At 43.0% G+C, this 16,338-nt stretch overlaps 2 long non-coding RNA genes across 2 annotated transcripts in view; both read left to right on the top strand.

The window, feature by feature from the left end:
• LOC137861898 (uncharacterized) overlaps positions 1 to 16,338 on the top strand; it is a 133,200-nt gene that overhangs the window by 889 nt on the left and 115,973 nt on the right. Inside the window, exons 3-4 of the long non-coding RNA XR_011099914.1 lie at positions 6,802 to 6,857; positions 7,128 to 7,260. This is a non-coding gene — a long non-coding RNA (uncharacterized lncRNA). The remainder of the gene's footprint in view (positions 1 to 6,801; positions 6,858 to 7,127; positions 7,261 to 16,338) is intronic.
• Positions 2,598 to 4,781, top strand: LOC137861900 (uncharacterized). The gene is made up of 3 exons (XR_011099919.1): positions 2,598 to 2,997; positions 3,194 to 3,404; positions 3,505 to 4,781. It is a non-coding gene; the product is annotated as an uncharacterized lncRNA (long non-coding RNA).

The following is a 16,338-nucleotide window of genomic DNA, read 5'->3' as shown; positions in this document are numbered from 1 at the left end:
GTATGGGCGAGGCGGCATTTCTCGCTTGTTCTCTCGGGGGCGTTAATGGTAAATCCCGTGGCGGCAAGAGGAAGAGCAAGGCAAAATTGTGCTTCCATTGTGTGGAAGGAAGTCTAGAATTCTGACAACACGTGTGATGCTTTCTATAAAATCCCATTTTAATCAGTGATGACAGTTTGACGTTTTTCCAGCTGCTCAGAAGCGGTAGACAGTCAAGCATCTCAGTAGGGCACGGGCTGGCATGCTGGGCTGTGTGTAAGCTTTAACTTTCCTCCCACTCGCCGACTTACGCTGCTATTCGATGAACAGGAGGGGAAAAAAAGCTTTCTGCAGGTTTCACACCAGCTTATTCTATCTGTGGTTTCAGTCTTGTCTTGTAAAAGTAAAATCTTCACTTTGAAAATGCATCCAGATGCTGCCAGCTAGTATTGTCATTCTCAATAGCAAGTGAGATTTTATTTATAAAATGTCCTGGCCTTTGTTGAACAATTCATGATTATGCACGCTTGAGGGATGTGTAAACAGCAATTAAAATACGGTTAGTGTAAAGCTTATGCTCTTAAAGAAAGCAACAGCAATTTAAAGGAAGGGATAATGTGCTGTGGTGAATATTGATCAAAATGAGGGAAAAAAGAAGTCTGAAATGATGGGATAAAGCACCTGGGAGAACAGTCCTCACAGGTGGGGACAGGCAGATACCCCATGCCCAGGTGAGGGTGCTGTGCTTGATGAGACCACCTGCCTCCAGTGCATGGGCTGGAGATGGGTTGGAGATGGCCTGACCTCCGGCGGACACAGCCGCTGGTGTGGCCCCGCAACCCCTTTCCCTCGGTGGGCACCCTCAAGGTGAGGCAGCAGACATTGCCTGGGGTAGAAGGGAGGTAACTGGTTACTTATTTAGTGTTTCCATCTGCATCCTATTTGGGTCTCTTACCCAAGTCTGCCAGATCCCGTCTTTCCTAGATATGTCCATGGTTTTGGCTACTACTGTCGCTATTTGGTCGCCACCTCTTCCTCCTTACTCTATTTATCTTTGTGTTGCCCTTCTTAAAGTATGAAAACACTGAAAATCCCTTCTTATAAATGTAAACCTGATGGGAAAAGTGCCCACGGTCCCTGGGTTTGAGGCACTGCTTTGCAGGGCATTTCCATTTACCTCCAGAGGTGTCTAAGTCCCAGGTCTTCACCTATGCCATGAACACTCTCATGGTGTGAGCCCAGTTACCTCCATTGCACACTGCCCAGTCCCTCTGCCTCACTGTTCCTGTCATCTCTTGTCTTAGTTTTTCCTCCTGTCCGTTTCTCAGTGAGGACCAGCTTGCTCTCCAGTGCTCAGCTTTTTTAGACTGCAATTCCTTTGGAACAAGATGTGGTCTTAGCTCACAGCACGCTGTGTACACACGCATCTTGTTAGCTGTATAAACAAGGAGAATAAATTGGATTCAAATTATCAATATTGTAGTAGCATGGGGGTAGGCACGTAAAATCAATGCTATGGACCTAAACTGCATGTGTAGTTACTACAATTACACCTAAAAATAAACATTTTGCAGATCAGTGGGGACATTTAACTTGTCGTGTACTTGCACAACTCTTTGGTGTTCACATAGCTTCAGACACAGAACCAGTGTGTGATGTGTATGGCACTGGGGATGCTGAGACAGGACCCTCAATCAGAAGCTGTTGATTTATTTTTAGTTACAGAATTATGTTACTGGATTGTTTTGGGGAATTTGTAGATGTCTGAAGAGTTTTTAAAGCTGGTTTCTCTACAACTCAACCTCTCATCTTGCAGCTTCAGATAGGCAATTGGATAAATTAACGTTAGTGCTGTATTTTTTATGAAGAACAGGCATTAAATTGAGGAAACAGTTATTAATAGGTGCAGAATTTGCACCTGCAGATAAAAATCCTGTTTGAGAAACCAGGATTGTTTTGTTGTCTTTGTTTTTCTGTACTGAGTATATATTTTTAAATGAGTTGTATGTATCAGAATGCATGGAAAAAACCCAAGACATTTAGATCAAGGAGTCAGAGATGTAATTGGAATGTTGATGACTTATTTACAAATGTTTTCTCAGCCCTGTTGCTTTTCTATAATTTCTACAGGATATCCTTTTCCTTCTAAGTCTCCAGAAATTACAAGACAGGCTGCTTTTGGGGGGCCATTTGTTAGGAGGCTGGCAAGGTGACTTAGTCAAACAACTGTTGCTAAACTCCTGCAGTACCTGCTGCTTAAAGTGTTTAGTTTGCCTAAATAGTTCTCTGTTAGGGCACAATCATTCTCTCTCAAAAATGTACCACTTTGGATGCATTTCCATCTTCGTTCAGCTTGCTCATCTCACCTTTCCTAATATGGTGCTTCTGTGCACTGCCAGAGATTATTTGATTTTAGCCTAAAAAATCCATTTTTTCCCCCCATGCAGATTACGGACCTTCATGGCATGGGGGGAGAAAAAGTCTCAAATCCTTTAATTGAAAATATTGATTCTGGTGATAATTATTAAAGATAGAGTTCCTCTGAGTTTTTAGATGAACCATTAACCACGTCCCCAGCTCGTAAATCCGGTCACTAATGAAAATCTGCAGGAGTGAACTCTGTCAGAAACTTCGGTGCGTGTCTGCGTGGGTTTGCTTGGTGAGGCTGCGGCAGCGTCCATGCTCCGAGTCCCCAGGGCTCCGAAGATGATTAATGATAACAAAGCTTTCCCTATTGTGTTAGCGGGTAGGAAGGAAGGAAGAGTACTCTAAAAAGAGAGTGCATAGAATTGCAGAGTATTGAAGTTCAGAGGTAGAGCTTAACCCTTTAGACCAGCTGCAGAATTTCTTCCAGTTGTGTGAGGAAGGTGTTGGCTGCTTCGTCGTCACCGCGAAGTCTGCCCAGTGGCTGCACGAGCCCGTCCCTGCCCCAAGAGCAGGAGCACGCGGGGGAAACCATCACACTGCGATGTAGCAACACTTCTGGATGAGGTGGACTGCTCACAGTTTAACAAATGGGTAGGCACACCCACAATCCACTTAGGTTCAGCTTTCTGAAATGTGCTGGAGATTTCTGCTAATGGGTTTTCCCTGTGGGCAGCATTACCAACCTGATTATACAGGTTTTAAGAAACTCTCTTAGGAAGATCCTTTTTCATCGTAAGTTTTGACATTGACCTACTAAACTGGGTAATTTAGCATTTTATTTTCTAAGAATGAAAAAGAAAATTGAATACTTCATGACAAGAGAGGGATTATGGTAACGCTGCTCTGTACGGGAAGCCTATCATGTCCAGGGGCCAGACCATGCTTCTGAGATCTGGGCATCAACTACAAGATCTCAACCCCTGCCTTCAGGACCACAGCTGGAGTTCTTCAGCTGCAATTCTGCCAGATTACTGGCTGCAGGAGCCTCTAATGTATTTGTGAGTATAGCTCAGAGCTGCAACGTGAATAACACACCCCTTCCTACTGGAGAAATTTCCAGTAGAGAGGTGGCACTACAAATCACGTTAATTTTTGTAGGGACCTCATATCTCAGTGAGTGAAGGCAGCGACGATCATGGCAAGGATAACTGGCAGGTGGTGGCAATCGGGCCTCTGCATGGAGAGCTTTGGCCTCCTGGAGTCTGAAAGTTCCTCTGGGTTTACGAGCAGCTTCTGAACAGAGGTGGAGAGCAAACCTTTGCCTTTGACACATTGCAAGAGAATCTCTGTGAAGAAATCTTGGTGGAGGTTGCATCATAAAAAGCCCACTCCTAAAGCTAAGTTGGAGGATGTGGCAATATAGCCCCAGCAATTTAATTGCTATGTTCCTTTAATAGCAATTGTTCTTTGCCATTAAGGGCCACCACATGCAACCTGATTATTAGTTGGCTGGAAAACAGAAACGCTTTGTCTCAGTGAGGCACGTTACCTGATACACCTAACCTGGGATTCCATTAAAAAATGTACTGGGACTTTTTAAAACTGGTTTTACAGCAGATACATTTTATCAAAAGATTCGCTTTTTTAAAATAAATTCAAATGCTGTAGTACTTGGCCAGATCTCCTGTTAATATGGTGTGGTTTAAAATAGTTCTTTTCCCCCCTAAGTCTTACATATCTGGGCACAATTCATGCTTTTGGTCTATGCAAAGCAGCAGTTTACAGAAGTGCTGTTCAGTACCTGCTCTGAGCGTTAGAGTGAATTATACCTTGTTGTGCTTGTGAGGGGTCTATTCTGTAGCCCTTCTTTTACTGCCTTTACTGGGTTGTAACAGCCTTGCTACTATCATGTGTTAGGCATGGTGTTAGAAGAGTATTATAAACCCTCTAGTTGATCCTACCGAAAGCAAGGGCTTGTTGGGACTGTGACATCTGATAGTTTCCTTCCTCTCACTGCCCTCATCTTTGTGTTCTCCTCCTCCATCGACTTGCCTCTGCTCTCTGGTGTGTCCAGAGCTGGAGGGTGGCCAAGTGCAGCCCCGCTGTGGGACAGCTCGGTGCTCAGCTGGGCAGGGGATGCCTCCCCCCAAAATATCCAGACAAGTGAAGAGTAATGTGGTGACTGTGTGTAGGTTCACAAGTGACCGTGCTTATCTGACTGCATTATTTATGCCTGTGTGGAAAACGTAACATGCACGGCAGGCGTATAACATCTTGCCATTCAGTAACTTTCTAAATATAACCCCCCCCAAAATACCTAGCGTTTCTGTGATGCCTGTTGCAACATCTTGGAGCACTTCTTCACCACGACTTCAGTCTCCAGGTAGGATGCAAGCAGGAACAGCTCAGCTGAGGTTTTTTGCCCTACTTTTGGGGCTTGCATTAGCGCTGGCTGCAGGAGCCGTGCTGATGAGCGAATCCCACATGTGGCCAGGTCCTTGGCTTCGCAGCGCTCTCCGCCTCAAACGTCGGGTTAAGATTTCTTCCTGTGCTCTGACCCCTCCATGGTAGGTAAACAGGCTGGAGCAGCATGAAAGGGCTGGAAGCCCCGTTTCTGCTGGGGCAGAATTCCCCCGGCGCAGGCGCTGCCGAGGCCGGCGAGAAGGCACTGCACGGGCTCTGCCCCAGATGTCTCCTACCTTTGGTGTGCAAATGGGGGAACCCTGATAGGCGGCCAGCACGGCTCCTTTCAAGTCCTCGTTCAGCTCCTGCTGCGTGTCTTTCCCCTCGTGCTGCGGAGAGAAGAACACTCCAGTTTTGTTGTGCTTAAATTACACCGCCTTTTATATTAGGACAGATCAAAAAGTAAAGCCCAAACCATTTTCAGTTCACATAGCTATATATAAGCAACCGGGTAGTAATTAAAATATCTAATTAAAATGTACATATTCCCTCAACAAAAGCAAAATTGTTCTGTAATGTCACTGCTGCTGTGAAGTTTATACAAGACAACATTCAGAGATTTCTCAGTCACTTACCAAATAAAAGCAGTTCCAACCCCACCTTTCAAAAAAACCCACAAAATTCTTCACATAAATAAATATTCCACTTGCATAATTTATAAATTACTTTGGTTAAAAATGTTAAATTGCCAAGAAGTCTGACTGCAACTGGCCTGGCTTTTCTTTTATATACACGCTTTAAAAAAAAAGAAAAAAAAAAGAATGTTGAAACAGCTGAGGTTGGTTTGGTTGAGGGTTAATGTTTGGGTAAGAAGCCTCCAAGGAAACTTGAAGTGCTGAATGAACTCCACTCCATAGTAATTAGCGAGTGGTATTTTTCCTTTGGAGTCGTTTTCTGAATCAATGTAATAGCTAGTGATGAGGACGGGGAGGGACACTGGATGGGGAAGATGATAACTCTCAATGAGGCGTAACGTCGAGGCTGTGGCTGTTATGTTACAGACACGTAGGTACGTCCAGCAGCAGCAGGAGTACAAGTTCAGTGCCATTGGCCAGACCTGGAGCAATTACTTTAAGTTAGAGCTGTTTCACTTTTTTCCTGTTTGGTTTTCACGTATCCTCAACTTGTACGTGGCATTGTGGTGTCATATTGAATGGTTGCTGTCTTCCATGCCTGAGATACCTGACTTCAGCAGTTGGTGAAATGTTCTCTTTATATAGTTCTGGATTCTAGTTCTGTAGTTTAGGATCTCTGAATAAATATTGGTCATTGCATTGAACTTCCAGAAGTACCTTTCTGCACATGGAGTACTTTTCTTCAAAGACCTGAGAAGTAGTGTACATCTGACTATTCGTATGTATCCTGAAAGGACTGTTCAGAAAGATTTTTGGTTTATTCAGTTCTTTGGTTTCCATTACCAATATATATATTAAAAAATATATGGTATTGGACCTGACATGGCAGTCTTAGAAAACAGTAAAGCAGTCAAAGTTCTGTTCTTGCTGAGATTTCTTGGACATATTTAAGGTCTGATAAAGTTTGGGCTTCATTGTAGGATTGCTTTCTTTCACTAACGCAGCTCAGCTTGGAAGAGATCACTGTTTAATGCCATATCATATCTGTGATGTGGACACGATGGTGGTCATTGGAAGAATCACTGCAGTGTGTGATTCTTTGGATTCCTCTGCAGGAAGCTCGTGGCTATAGAGAAGGTTTCTTTCCATCCCTTGGAAGGTATTGCTGCGAATCAAGGCTCAGAATAAAATCTAAGTGGGAGACTTTCAGTCTCCAGAGTTGTTGATGTTTCTTCTGTTGTTTGGACAGCTTTACTTCCCTGCTGCTTCAAGAACAACTTGTTCTTTAAAACGTATATATAAGCGGAGTTGCTTCTCAAGACAGAAATGTCACTGGCTTTTTTAAAAAAGAAATGCTATATAGCTGCTTGGTCATCAAATTTCAAAACATGTAACTGAATGAGGCTTTTTTTTTCAGAATGGCTTTCAGAATACTGCAATTGTGTAATAAATCAAGGAGCTAACTAGTGAAAGGTCTGTAGATGTCTTTCCCTTTTCCTCCTCGGAACTGTCAGTCGACTGAAGGCTTGACATTTTTGTACTGGAGAATTTGATTTTTGAGAATAAAAATGCTTTTCCACTAAATAGGAAATTTTACAAAAATTTATTTATAATGCTGAGATTTTTGCTGATGATTCAGACTAATTATTTTATAATAATAAAAGGTGAAATATGGATGTGCAAACCATGAAGGTGCAGTAGAAAAATGTACCAAGACAGAGGGTTTTTTTCTTCCTCTCACAGGGTCTGTGGCCATCTTCTTAGCAGCGGAGAGGCAGGCAAGGCTGGCGTTGCAGTTAGAAGGCTGTCTCCATGGCCTGGGACAACTCCTGCTCCTGCTGGAACAGAGCACTGGAGATCTGTGGATATCGGCAAGGTCAGATTTTCTCCTAAATGTTCTTTATACGGCCGCAACTGCTTCTCACCATCATCGGGGTTATTGCTAATCCTTGGGATGCTCAATTCACCTGTGGTGGCTTTGGAGGTGGGCTGAGGTTATATTGTGGTACGCTGGGCATAGCTTTGGCAGGGTGCTCAGACTGATGCTTCACTCCTGGGCCTGTTGAGGTGTTTGATGGGAATCGGTGGCTTTTAGGGAACACGTCACACATGCAGAAAACTAGGTATATGCCAAGCAGTGGATTAGCTGGAGCTGTAGATCAGATTTTGTGTATTGTGGCTGTGGACTGTTCTTTCCATCTATTAAGTGATATCCTGTTTTCCCAAGAATATCATATTTAGGAGAAAGCTGGTCAAGAATTCTCCTAAGTAAAAGATGTTTTTTTCTGTGCTTCACATAATAACAGTTCAGTGAGATAAAAATAGTACAGAAAACAAATTAAGCTTACAAATGAGAGGATATTAGAGTTTGGTCATCTTAAAAGTTGGTATTGGCCTTTTTCCTGAGAGATGATTTTATTTTTTTTCTCTTATTGATTTTTTTCAATGTTGCTAAGGTTTCTCACTGTTTTGTTGTTACTTTCTCATAAAACTCTCCACAATTCTTAAGGGAAACATTCTCATTAAGGTCACAGTGGTAAAAGAAATCTTTATGGCAAGGTTAGGAAGTATTTCTAATGATTTGGAGGTCTTTTTTTTTCAGGCAATTTATCTTTACAGTGGCCATTTTAAACTAAAGTAAAATTCAGAGTAATAAGACCCATTCCCTTCCACTAGACCATACAGAGTCCTGGGCTTCAACAAGGAATGACATATGAAACCATTGAAAATACGGTAGAGGAACAGTAAAACCAACTTTCCAAACAGCGAAGGAAAAAGTTTTAAAGCCTTGTCTAAACACAAGTTTTGTAACTTCTAACTGTGCCGATAATTAAGTTGATACGAATGTGCTGATATTTCCCATCCATGTGAGTGAAGCAATGCTTACCCACATGGAGGAGCAACTGCTGAGCACCTTTGGTGTTCTCCCTGCTCCTCATGCACTCAGGCTACACTTTGACTCAAATTCAGCAGTTCTGGGAGCGTGCAGGAGGATCCTCAGTGGGCTTTTTACCTCCGCCAGCCACTTGCTCTGAAGCCCCCTGCTTATGGCCAGGCTGCCCTTGGTGCCCAGCCGTATCCCAAGCGTGTTTTATTTGCCTTACTGCTCAGGCCTCTAGACATAGCCTTAGCAAGCAACGTAAGTGCATCTGTGTGAAGTGGTTTATTGTTTTGCATAAGAGTAAGCTACCTCACTCACCTCATCTGAACATGCAGTAATTAGCATGGAGTTAATAGTATACCTGAATGCTGCAGATTATTATACAATCACATTACCGTGTAGGCCAGCCCTATGTCGTACAGAAGTAGGGCATGTTTGCACTGCTGTTACTATATCAACACTACAGCTTGTACTACACTGGGTTACAAACATCCATGCTCTAACAAATATAATTAGATGAGCATGCAAATGTGTGAAGCTGGCCTGAGCTGTAATGAGCTGTGAAGAGGAAAGTAGAAGATACCAGTGATGACTTCAAAAAGGATTTACTGTTTGAAAGTACATCAGGTCTGCAGGTTTCCAGTGCTATCTTAGCTGTTGGGTTTTTAAGTATTCAAAGCATTCCTAAATACATTTGAGGACTTGTTTCTGAACCAAGTATGTATTCACTGAGCAGCTTTGCCATAGGAGACCAAACTTCGGGACACCACGGCTCATTTCACAGTACATGCTATATGTGAAGGTGCCCGTCAAAATGTTTTAGTTGGTTTTCTCCCGGTTCCCACCATCTGAGTGGCACTAAGCTCTCTGTAACTTCCCTGTGTAATGAGCTGGTGAGGTCACCAAAGGCAGGGATGAGATGCCAGAACCATGTAGCCATCCAGCTCCTTTCGCGTTGTCATCGAGTATTTCAGGTGCTGCTCTAAACGTGCTCTGCAAACCTCGGGCTCAGAACCTACGTGCTTCAGACTTAATAATGAAATTCTTAAATTTAGAGTTAGAAAACAAGTGATGTGTGTGTAGATGTATTGGTATAGATACAGGGTTTTAGAGATCTGTGGGTCAGCCTAAATCTAGTCAGTCACTTCACAGGGAGTTGCAAACGAGTAAGGGAGCAGCACAAGTACCCAGTCCCCTTCTTCTGAGGTTTTCAGGTCACTTTATAAATGTGACTGACCAAACTTCTTCACACGCTTGTAAAGTTGGTATGAAAGGTGTGATTCTGTTTAACAGGCCAAGGTCAGGGATTCTCCCAGGCCCTGCAGTGTGGCCATACTGAAGCTAGAGCTATGGCACAGTAACTGTAAAGCAGTTGTGCTTTCTACCCCGTATTGCGCTTCCAAAGCATGTTTTCTGGTACAAACCTGTGCGTGGCTGGTCAGGCTTCTTAGGAGCTTCCTAAGGAAGAATGAAAAATCAAAATGTGAAGTGGTAAGGTCACTATGATGTGATTTTAGCTTAAGCAAGCTGCATAGATACTGACTGTAGGGTTTTTGAAGCTCTGATGACACGTAATGACAAAACATTGTTCAGAATCTCTGAACGGATGTTCAGTATTTTCAGTCCTCGCTATTGGCACAACATTGTGCATATAGCTTGGTTGGTACTGGGGTTTACAAGTCCTTAGTGTCAATTCTGTTCATGTGTATATCTTGGAGCAGAATTCATATATGTGTAAATGGTAACGAAGCATTCTCCATGCATGTTATTAATAAATGAGGTTTAACGTTTTGCTAATCGAAGTAAAGGTCAACAATATTGGAGAATGGTAAATGTGAATCTGTCTTCAAAATAGTATGATATCCATTACTTTAAAAAAAAAAAAAGAAAAAACTGTGTTTCCAGGAAGAAAACGCTTAGCTTTTTGTCTCATTCACAGCCATGCATTAAAACAAGCATTTTCCAGAGAATATAGCGTTCCTGGTAGATGATTATTTGCAAATGTCATTTTGCATTTGCTCTTCTAAGAAGCAGGGTTCTTCATGTTTTAAGTTCCCGTTTTCCCCTTATTTCAGAAGGGCAAGGTACAAGATTTAAGTAATGTACGTAGGTTCACTATACTAATATGATGGCAGAGCTACCAAAAAAAAATAATATAAAAATCTGTTGCCTTTATAAGGAAATTTCCACATCAGAACCATGATTGTGGTCTGAAGTGAGGGAGAGAGAAAGGCAGGATGATCTACAATACCTTTGACTTTTGAATTCCTCTGAGATTTTAAAAATTCTATAATCCTGTTTGCAATTGAAAATTAATTCTTGACTTTAGCAGTTTTATGTCTTACCTCAAATGCAGTCAGAAGTGTTTCTATTTAACTGTCATTGTGGGAATCCATATTTATCCTTCAGTGACTCCCTTGATGGTGCATACTTATTTTTTTTAGTAATTGCTGCGGAGCCAGCTTGGGATCTGAAAACTGGCTGGCGTGCTTTCAGTGTCTGGTGTTACGACCAGCAATAACGGCTCTATCAGCTGAGCTGAGCTGCCAGTTGTGTTGATAACCCACGAAGAGGACTGTTGGTGGTTGTGCTCCTGCACAGCTCGCGGGTTCTGCAGTACCAGCAGCTCGGCTGCCTCCCTGCTGGGGCGGCTGCACCTGGGCTTCTGAACCCCAAGTGCCAGAGCTCCCCTTCGGCTGGCTGGGGTTCAGAACAAGCGCTGATGCAATGCATTGTCACAGTCAGTGTCTGTTTGGCAACCACGATGCCTCAGCTTCTGCCCCCTGACGCTGCAGGTCTGGGCTGGGTGGGCGGTAGCGTGTGGGAACAGCAGCACTTTGCATTTATCAAGACACGTCAAAATGGGGCAGGAGCTGAACCCTCATAAGCTCCCCAGCCACAGGTGTAGCAGCAGATCAACATTTTACCAGCTTGGGTGGAACTCAGGCTAAAAGCAGGTAATCTCTGTGAACACGTCAAAAAACTGGGGCTGCTCTCAGCGTAGCTCAGGTTGTTTTCTGCCATAATTTGGCCCGTCGCCTACCAGCGAGTACAGTGGTTGGTGCTTCTGCGAGGCATCTTGGTAGTGCAGCTCTTCTCTGCAGCGGCTGTTCCTGTGCTGCTGATTGCCTGCATCCCTGCTTGCTCTTTAGGATGATAAACAAAGCAGCGTTTGGCTGGTAATTGCCAAATCCCCCAGAATGGGTTCTGACTTCTCTTTGGGTCTGGAGCCCTCTAATGCAGCTGCTTTCCTCTCAACAGTTACAGAATTGCTTCGACTTTGGGTTTAGAGCTACATCTGGAGCAGAGGCTTTCTTGGAAAGGACGTGTTCAGTCTGTCAGCGCAGTGCTGGGGAGCTGCTTCTGGAGCAGTTGTTGGAGAGCATGCCCAAACCTGGCCCTTGGCGTGCTTTTTGGTTAAAGGACCAAGCTATCTGAGCAGGGTGTGCATTCTGCTTGCACCTCAGAAGAGGGAAACAGCTTTTCAGGCAGTGCATGCGGTGTGCGAGCCAAATGCTGCCACAGCTGGGCCTGAACTATTGTTTGGTGACAAGCTGGAGGCTGGCTTAAACAAGGGCCATCCTCCACTAAACTTCTTTGGGGAGGCTGGCTCGATCGTGCACCATGGGAAGCAGAATAAAAACAGCTCTTCAGTGTCAACAGAGCACTCAGTTGTGGATGGGATAAGTTAAAGCCTTGTCTGAGACTATTAAATAAGAGACTAATTATTGTCGCGCTTTTGGTAGCTCCCTGATTTCATTCTCTGGCTGTAATCTGAAGAGCATCGCAGTTGTGGAAAGCCGTTGGTACTCTGCTAGTAGTTAGGAATTGCTCTCCAATAAAAATACAGTGTTGAAACAATGGAACAATAATTTATCCAGTGTAGTGTCTCCCGGGGATTCGAGTTGAATATGTTTGTTTTTCATTTTGAGCACATTCGCTGAAATTTGCAAATGCAGATTAGCAAATGCTTACAACAAACTCAGAACATCTATGTCACATGCACTTAATCATGGATTGCTCTGTGAGCAGAGCTTGTGCATGGGCATACATCAAAGCTGATATCTATCTGTGTTGTAATGTATTCCTCCACATGACCATATCCAATACATGGTACTTATTATTCCATTAGTACCCAAACCACAAACCCTTCCCAATATCCATCTGCGAAGATGCAAATAGCTGCGTACTTTGTTTTATTAAGGATCAGCCATTAGGGGGTCACTGGTTAAAAGTCTGAAGATCATTAGAGGGATTTTTTAAAAAAACAAACAAACAGCTGTTGTCATATATCTTGAAGAGTTTCTGTTGTACCGATGCAATTTTTATCTGTGGTGATGATGTTGTCATGGGAACATATGCACAGGGGAATTAAATGATGTCAGGAAAAGTGTAAATGATGCAAACACACCTCATTTGAAATGTTAATTACCACCCTTCCCTCCACTCCAAAGAACGGTTCAATTTGATTTTATTTCTGATGTAGGGAAAAATATGACACTTTTGTCTAACAATAAGTAGCTTACATTGTTGTACCAAAGTGAGTATGAGTCAGTGAGTTAATCTGCATTGGCAGCATTTGCACTGGGGACCATCTGCAGCCCTGCTTGTCTGAGCATCAGTAATATTCCTCTGTGAATATCTCATCTTGATGGTCAGGGGAGGCAGGCAGCCTCTTTAAAGAGTTCCATAAATGCTTATAATTGCTGCATTAAACTTCAGTTTATTATTTTCTCCAGGTGCAGGTATGCGGATGATATGAAACCCCACTGCATTTACATACAAATTGAAGATTTTTATTAATCAGCCCGGTAACAGGAATCAAACAGCAACACTCCATCAGGTCCTTAAATACATTTGGTGACATTTTTACCATGCATTAGCATGATAGGGCAAGCAGAATATAATGTACCAATGATTGCTTTTCCATTGAAAGCACAAACGGTTTCATTTTTCCTGTCATCTCAAATAAGTGTTAAAGAGGGTTTGGAGGCTATTGTGTATGTTCCGTATGCTAGGGACTTACAAACACTGATGGCCACATTAAATAACCATTAGTGGCTCGGCTTAGATCATTGCAACATCCCTCCTCTTCAGAATTTATTCTTTGATTTAAAGTGAAAGCAATCTGTGACTGCTTTCATAAAGTCCTTCGGCTCCCTCCATTTTTTTTTTCCTCAAACAAAATGCATTACAACAGTAATTTTATGACTGTTAAGATAACTGCCGTTAACAAGCACTTAATTAAAATGTACAATAAATAGCAGGCTGCAGTCTTATCTCCTCTCATGAGCTCCCAGCAGCCTGAGACTCCAATGCACAGCCCTGCTGTTCCTCGGCTTGTTTGCAGATTAATTGCTTTTCTGTCTGGCAAAAGCTGCTTCTCCTTCAGCCAGATCGTAAATGACCAGATAGGGACTTTATCAATCAAGCTACTACTTTCTGTGATCACTTCCATTCAACACCTTCTGAATTTCGCATTGAGAGAAACAGAAGTTATAGAGATAGGATTTAACATCTTAGTTTTTGTGTGCTTGGAATTTACGATAGTGCTGTCACCATTTGACACTGTTAATCTTTACATACAATACCCTTGGAGCAAGGCTGGGTTTGTTCCTGAGCTGGAACTATCCCTTGTAAGGACTGTGAAGAATAGGTATGAAACACAGCTGAGGTGCTCTCCGCAGCACAAGGTTACATCTCTCCCATAATCTGCATGCACTCGCTGATGTGCCTCAGCATCTCCCTGTAACCTTGGATGCTGACCAAGCCAGCAGTTCAGTGATATTAATTGAGACCTCGTTCTATTGCGATTGCTTATCGTTTATAGTGGGGTCTGGAAGCCTCAGCCACGGGTGAGGGCCCCGCTTTAGTAGGTGCTTAATGTGCCTACAGTGAAAGCCTAATTGTGCTCAAAGCAGGCTTTGTTCACATCAGGAGTTGGTTTCCCTGTTCAGACTCTGCCTATCACCAAGACCCTAGCAGACAGAGATTTTGGGAAACAGGGATGTTTGCAGATGAATTGCGATTTCTGAATTTAATAAGATGATCTAAACAAGTCTAATCACGGTAGAAAGTGTATTCTTTGTTTACCAACAGGCTTTAGAGAACAAGTGCTACGTGCAGAATACACAGGAGCTACAAATGTAAATACAGCACTGGAGTGCAGATGCACTGTAGGCCACTTTAGGAATGCATTGCTTGAACTGCAGTAGGTATGTTGTTTTGGTGTTACCTGCTCAGAATATAAACAAATTTCTAATTTAGCAGATTTATCTCACATGCTGAGTGAAGGGAATGGATTCCATTTGGAGTTCTAAACATGCGCTGTGTAGTAGCTCTGAAAATACACTATATTAACTTAAGGTTGGCTTCTGCATACACATGAAGCTGCAGTGTTAAACATAATTTGTGTAGCTGCTTCGGTGTCATCACTAAGGTCAGTTGTTTTAAACTAAACCAAAGTACCTGCCCCCTCCTTGCACGCTCCTCTCTGAAGGCAGCAGCCCTGTGGACACGGGTTTGTGTTTTTTTTCCCTGCCAATCAGAGAGGAAGGGGGACTTTCCTTGGGTGAGCACTTATGCCTAGGAGAGCCAAAAGACAGGAATTCACTGGCAGCAACACATAGACTTGTTAGCAACCCCCAAGGACGTTTGAAGACAGGGGTCTTTTCTCGTCTGAACTCACAGAGCGGTCTGTTCCGAGCTTCATTCTTAAAGCATCTCACAAAGAGCTGGCTGTAAATGAAGGAAAAGAGCTGCCCTTACCAGGACCTGGCAGCTGATCTCAGAGCAGAGATCCTGAGCAGATCCATCAAGGGACTGGAGGAGCCCTGGTGTTTGGGTGAGGGGTGCACATCTATCAGCAGAAGAAAAACCCCAAAGCAAATGGGGGTGTGCTCAAGGCATGGGAATGGAGAAGCTACTGATAATGAGTTGTTATGAAGCTACTAAAGGAGGAAATACTCAACCACTTGGAATCCTCCAAGCTATTTGTCACGGTCAGCACGCTGCTACCACCTAAATAAGCAAACAAACAAGCACAAAAGATAAAGACAAGAAATAATCACTGAGCATATCGGCAAGAGGAGAATGCAGTTCTGCGAAGATAGTAAAATTACATACGGAGGTCAAACCACTCTGCGTTGCCATCCTGCTGCTGCAGAATAGCCCCGGTGTAACATGGATATGCATGGACATTGGCAGCTCTGATGTGGTTATGACAGGGAAATGGTATCAAGGTGTGTGTGCTCTCGGGTCAGAACGGCATTTACATCTCATGCCTATCACCGTGAGGTGAACACAGACTCACAGAACGCTCCTTTGAAGGAGGGAGATGCACGATGAACTACCCTCATCTCCTGTATTTTTAATATTTTTTGAAGTGGCTTTATTCTTAAACTGGGCCTTGCAGTTACATAGTGCTCATATTTTCCCACAACACCTGTATGTTTGAAATTCTAAGTTCTCACCAGATTTCCCTCTCCTTTTACATATCAGTGAAGAGAGGATGTTTTGCTTTCGGGTACCTGATGTCTTGAAAGAAAATTTGTGTTTAAAGTTCAGCTGAGATGTGACTTTGCTGAGTTGGCGTTTGTCAAATGACAGTAATGGGCTGAGCTTTCTCCTTCCAGACTCTCCAGAAAACTTGTTCAAATACTTGGTTTGCTCTCTCTCTCTCTCTCTCTTTTTTTTTTTTTTTTTTCCTTCCCTGATGTGTTGTTTGTGAAAGCTTTGTCCTGAATAATGGAGTGACTCAGTATTTGGGCTGAACTTTTTCAAATCATTTCAGACACACTTGACTAGTGGCTCAAAAACTGGTTGCTTCATAAGCAAGATTTTTAAGCAACTTGATGTAGGTTTCATCGTGTTGTGGGAGAGAATGCTAGGACTTTTAGGGCATTCCCACTAACAGTACAGCTGTGGCTGATTAATCCAGATCATCTCACTCCACTTGTTACAGTGTGCTTTACTTTTTTATTACTTAAGAATTTATTTTGAAATTATGCTGATTAAAAAGGGTTGTATTTCCATCAGTACCTACATTAATTCAACCTTGTAAAGTTTACTTCG

This window comes from Anas acuta, chromosome 10 (assembly GCF_963932015.1).
Source record: "Anas acuta chromosome 10, bAnaAcu1.1, whole genome shotgun sequence".
NCBI lineage: Eukaryota > Metazoa > Chordata > Aves > Anseriformes > Anatidae > Anas > Anas acuta.
This window is presented reverse-complemented; position numbering and strand designations above follow the sequence as displayed.